A 5985-nucleotide genomic window follows, 5' to 3' on the forward strand; every position below is an offset into this window, starting at 1 on the left:
GAGATAAACTTTATTGTATTTATCCTAGTAAATCTATTGTTAAACGGGTAAACTAGCAGTAGCACATCCAACGTCAAGGAAACAAAAAGTTATCAGGAGAGGGAGAATGTTTAAGTGGTTAGCAGCAGTGTGCTAGACGATGGCCCCCTCCATGAGGCCGCCACAGCTCAGCAGAACATCATTGTAGCATCCTCTGGGGAGAAAAACACTTAGAGAAAAATAAAGTTAACAGCTGAAATTGGACAAAATAGTACAGTTAAAGAGCAGACTGTAGAAGAAAGCAGTAGAGTGTGAGAAGTGGTCAGTGTATCCTCCAGCAGTCTAAGCCTATAGCAGCGTAACTACAGAGATAACTCTGGATAATCTATCCTATTTAGATGTAGGCATGTTGGAGGGAGGGCAAGGGAGAGCCGTCTTTACCGACTGTACACTCCACCTCCCTCTACTCCCCCACTTGTCCAGATTTAGGCTAACATCAGATTTTAACCATAGGCCCTATCAAATAAAAATGTTTTAAGCCTATTCTTAAAAGTAGACAAGGTGTCAGCCTCACAGACTAAGACTGGGAGCTGGTTCCACAGGAGAGGAGCCTGATAACTAAAAGATCTGCCCCCCATTGTCATGTTGTGTGGTAGATGCCTAACCCACGACATACAGAATCAGTCCACAGAGTCAAAGAAGATCGCAAACAATAATTTATTAGAAAAGGAGAACAGAAGGAGCTGCTAGGAAGTCTAGCAGTATTCGGCAGAGAAGCGAGGTTCGGGTGTGGAGAATCCTGGAGGAACAGGGAGAGTTAGGTCTGGCACTCGGAAATCTGAATGTTGGATCTGATGGAACTTACAGGTTGGAGGTGAGACCTCGTGAGAGAGGGAGGAGTGACCGGTCTGGGGAGGGCAGGAGGCTTACTGGAGGCTGATGAGCTTGGAGTCCAAATGAGGAGGGAGCTGAGCATGAAGGGTAATGGTGATCCAGGAGGGAGGGTGGGCAGCCTGGAGTGGGAAGACCAGAGGAGGACGCTGAGAGATGAGTGGACAGTGAAGAAACCAGGTTGGTAGCAGCAAACGAGGTGAACTGATAGGTGATATCTGCAGGAGGCAAAACAAGCAGTCAAAAACACAGAGAGCTCAAAAATCAAAAATCCATAACCCAGAAATTCTCAAAATCAAAGCTTAGTTTGGATTTGGCTGTTAGGAGAAATACCCAAGTTGAGTTAATCATCCAGCGAAGTGAAGGCGTCTCTCAGGAGCTTAAATATCCCTGGCCAGCTAATCAGCAGATTACCTGCAGCCTCCCAACTTCCAGGCACGCCCACCTGCAGAGGAGAGATGAGACTCTACACCAATTAGTGTGTGAAAAAACCCCAGACCGTGACAGTACCCCCGCCTCAAGGGACGCCACACGGCGTCCTGGCAGAGGAGGAGGAGGCAGACCGGGCAGCCTCAAAATCCCTAATGAGGGAGGGGTCGTCAATCCAGGACCCCGGGACCCATTGCCTGTGCTCGGGCCCATAGCCCTCCCATTCCACCAGATACTGGAGACCTCGGCCACGACGCCTAACGTCCAGGAGGCACCGGACCCGAAAACCGAGACCCCCATCAGCCAACCGAACCGGAGGAGCAGGAGGAGGGCAAAGGGGACTGGAGGAGACAGGCTTCAGGAAGGAAACATGAAAAACAGGATGTACCTTCATATGAGGGGGAAGCTCCAAACGGACAGACGAGGGATTGATGATTGAGGAGATGGTGAAGGGGCCGATGAACTTGGGGGACAATTTCTTGCAGTGGCCCTTCAACGCAATATCCCGGGTCGACAGCCAGATGCGCTGATCAGGCACATAGACTGGAGCCGGCCTCCGGTGACGGTCGGCTAAACGCCGGTTACGGTCAGCAGTCCTTTGCAGGGCCTTCTGCGTGGCTGACCAGGTACGTTTTGCACTCCTGAGGAACTGGGGAATGGAGACGACTGAGGAGGGAAACTCAGAAGGGAACAGGCAGGGCTGAAAACCAAGGGAGACCTCGAAAGGAGACAACCCGGTAGAAGAGGAGTCATGCGAGTTATGGGCGTATTCGATCCAGGGTAGTTCTAAACTCCAGTGGGAGGGGTTGGAAGAACATAAACAACGGAGCATGGCACCTAGTTCCTGATTCATCCTCTCACACTGGCCATTAGATTGAGGATGAAATCCGGAGGTGAGGGCGACCTTGGCCCCGAGACAGGCGGCAAAATCCTTCCAGACTCGAGAAATGAACTGGGGACCTCGATCAGAGAGTATTTCGAATAGAATGCCATGTAACCTAAAAATGTGTTTCACCAAAAGTGCAGCTGATTCTGCAGCTGAAGGGAGGGCCTTTAAGGGGATGAGATGGCAAGCCTTAGAAAAACGGTCAACTACTGTCATGATTACTGAGAAGCCACGAGAAGGAGGCAGGCCAGTTACAAAATCCATGGCGATGTGGGACCATGGTCTAGACGGAACGTGTAATGGGTTGAGTAAGCCAGAGGGTGATTGATTACTGGTCTTATTGTGGGCACAGGTCTGGCAGGCGGCAATGTACTCCTTAGTGTCCTTAAACATAGTTGGCCACCAAAAGGTCCGTCTGATCAATGCTACCGTACGACTAACCCCAGGATGGACAGAAAACCTAGCTGTATGCCCCCAGTGGATTACCTTGCTTCTGACCGAAGGGGGAACAAATAATGTGTTTGGGGGTACCTTGCTTGGGCCCGGAGTGGTCTTGAGGGCCTCAAGTACTTGGTCTCGGACCTCCCAGGTTACGGACCCAATGACACAGTCAGGAGGGAGAATGGATGCTGGTTCTGGATTGGAGTCAGCCGAAAACTGTCGGGATAGGGCGTCCGGTTTGATGTTCTTAGGGCCTGGTCTGTAAGAGAGGACAAAATGGAACCGTGAAAAGAACAAGGACCACCTAGACTGTCTGGTATTCAACCTCTTTGCCTCCTTCAAATAGGCTAGGTTTTTGTGGTCTGTCCATATGATGATGGGGTGCTCAGCTCCCTCCAACCAGTGCCTCCACTCCTCCAGGGCGAGTTTCATGGCCAGGAGCTCCCGGTCCCCCACATCATAGTTTCTCTCGGCTGGGGAGAGGCGCCGGGAAAAAAAAGCACAGGGGTGGAGACGGTGGTCTGAGGGAGAAACCTGGGATAGGACGGCACTCACACCTGTATCCGATGCATCCACCTCGAGTGTGAATTGCCGATAGGGATCTGGTCGGGTAAGAACCGGTGCTTGAGTAAACTTGTCTTTGAGGGCAGAGAAGGCACTCTCGGCTGTGGAATCCCAAACAAAAGGTCTCTTGATGGAGGTTAATTGAGTCAGCGGACTGGCAATCTGGCTGTAGCCCTTAATGAAACATCTGTAGAAATTTGCAAAACCCAGAAATCTTTGCAGCTCCTTACGTGTTGTGGGTGTTGGCCAGCTCTGTACCGCTTGGACCTTCTCGGGATCTGGTCCCAGTCTCCCACTCTCCAGAACAAAACCCAGGAACTTCACACTCGGGACATGGAATTCACACTTCTCCGCTTTCACGTAGAGGCGATTTTCCAAAAGGCGGTGGAGAACAGCACGGACATGTTTGGAATGCTCTTCAGGTGTCCTCGAAAAAAAATCAAGATATCATCAAGATACACAGTAACAAACTTGTTCACAAAATCAGCTAAAACCGAGTTCACCAAAGACTGAAAAACAGCTGGGGCATTGGTGAGCCCAAACAGCATTACCAAATACTCGAAATGTCCCACTGGTGTCTTAAATGCCGTCTTCCATTCATCACCCTCCTTTATTCGGACGAGGTGGTATGCGTTCCTCAGGTCGAGTTTGGTGAAGATGGAGGCATCTTGTACAGGCTCAAAGGTTGACGATAACAAAGGTAATGGATATTTGTGTCTTACTGTTATCTGGTTGAGTCCTCGATAGTCGATACATGGTCGGAAAGTGCCATCCTTCTTTGTAACAAAGAAGAACCCCGCTCCCAGAGTGGATGTAGACGGTCGGATTATGCCAGCTGAGAGTGATTCTGAGATGTATTTTTCCCCATACACTCACGTTCTGGTCTTGAGATGTTGTAGAGACGGCTAGATGGAAGAGGAGCTCCAGGAAACAAGTCTATAGCACAATCAAAAGGCCTATGGGGGGGTAAGGAGGAAGCTTTATCCTTTGAAAATACCTGCAGTAGGTCGAAATATTCCTTGGGGACACCAGTGAGATCGGGAGGTGGTTGTTCAGGGGTTCTGCACTCAGAGCGGATTCGAGCTGTGCCCAGACAGGAAACGCGACATTGGTTGCTCCATTCCTCCACCCTGTTAGACACCCAGTTGATGCGGGGATTGTGGAGACTTAATCAGGGATGCCCCAAGACGATTTCTGACTGGTGACATGGAAAAACAAAAAAGGTCAGTGATTCATGATGATGGCCAGAGATTGAGAGGTTAACCGGAACAGTTTTATGGGTTATAGAGGTTAGGAAGCTGCCATCTAAAGAAACAACCCTCGTTGGGGCCTCGAGTGGAATAGTGGTTATGCCGAGCCGATCAACTTGTAGTTGGTCTAATAGGTCCTGTTCACATCCAGAGTCAATCAGGGCTCGGGTGGATATTGAGGTTTTACTGAAGGTTAAAGAACAGTCTAAAGCACACAGAGACTTCATGAGTGCAGATGAACTGCCCACCAGTATCCTAGGTTCTACTGGTGGGCTCTGGAGTTTAAAGTCTTGGGACAGTCAGACACGAAATGGCCAGCTAGGCCACAGTACAAACAAAGACCAGATCTCATTCTTTTATCTCGTTCCTCCTGGCTTAGTCTAGCCCGGCCCAACTGCATGGGTTCGCTGGGGAGAGAGGATGGTGCTGGTTGGGCCGCCCTGGACTGAGTATGGGTCTGAAGATGAAAAAACGAATTGTTACCTTTATGACGGTCATTCAGTCTCCTCTCGATCCGGTTGCAGAGCATTATCAAGTCCTCCAGGTTTGTGGGTTCCTGGCAGAAAGCCAGCTGGTCTTGGAGGCGCTCGTTTAAGGCTTGTGAAAACGCCCCTTTTAATGAATCCTCGTCGAGAGTGGAAGCCGATGCCAGGGTCCTAAACTCGATGGCGAAGTCAGCCACTGATTGCTTGCCTTGGCGGAGATTCCAGAGCCGTTTTGCTAGCTCTGAGGCGGGCTCGGATTTGTCAAATGTCAAGTTAAACTCGGATAAAAACTCAGTAAATGGGCCCGCAAGGAAGTTCGGAGAGCGGCTCTTGGCTTCTGCCCACCTGAGGGCCTTGCCGCGCAGTAATCCGACAATGTAGGAAATCTTGGCTGCGTCGGTTGCAAAAGACTCCGGGGAGCGTTGGAAAGCCAAGTTACACTGGAGGAGGAAACCTCTACAAACGTTTCGATCCCCGTCGAACGTCTCGGGGGGAGGAGACAAGGCAACCCGGAAGTTGGGCGTGATGGATGATGCCGAGGTAACGGGTCCGGGCGGACTCGGAGCAGGAGGAGCAGAGGGTTCCGGATTGGTGAGCTGTTCACTTAATTGTTTAACCATCGCACCCAACTGAAACAGAGTCTGGTTAGCGTCTGACAGTTGTTTGGTGAGGGAATGAAGGGCTAAACTGTGTTGTGATAAGGTTTCGGTGATAACAGGTGGAACTGATTCGGTACTGATGTTAGGATTCTGGCTGGATGATTCTGTCATGTTGTGTGGTAGATGCCTAACCCACGACATACAGAATCAGTCCACAGAGTCAAAGAAGATCGCAAACAATAATTTATTAGAAAAGGAGAACAGAAGGAGCTGCTAGGAAGTCTAGCAGTATTCGGCAGAGAAGCGAGGTTCGGGTGTGGAGAATCCTGGAGGAACAGGGAGAGTTAGGTCTGGCACTCGGAAATCTGAATGTTGGATCTGATGGAACTTACAGGTTGGAGGTGAGACCTCGTGAGAGAGGGAGGAGTGACCGGTCTGGGGAGGGCAGGAGGCTTACTGGA

General features: G+C 50.3%; 1 long non-coding RNA gene across 1 annotated transcript; it reads right to left on the reverse strand.

Moving 5' to 3' along the window:
• Positions 1-677: 677 nt before the first annotated feature.
• On the reverse strand, positions 678-1371 carry LOC139062386 (uncharacterized). Its single transcript, XR_011515958.1, has 2 exons — positions 845-1371; positions 678-778 (listed from the first exon to the last, which is right to left on the reverse strand). It is a non-coding gene; the product is annotated as an uncharacterized lncRNA (long non-coding RNA).
• Positions 1372-5985: the final 4614 nt, after the last annotated feature.

The sequence above is a fragment of the Nothobranchius furzeri genome, chromosome 13 (assembly GCF_043380555.1).
Source record: "Nothobranchius furzeri strain GRZ-AD chromosome 13, NfurGRZ-RIMD1, whole genome shotgun sequence".
In the NCBI taxonomy this organism is placed as follows: Eukaryota; Metazoa; Chordata; class Actinopteri; order Cyprinodontiformes; family Nothobranchiidae; genus Nothobranchius; species Nothobranchius furzeri.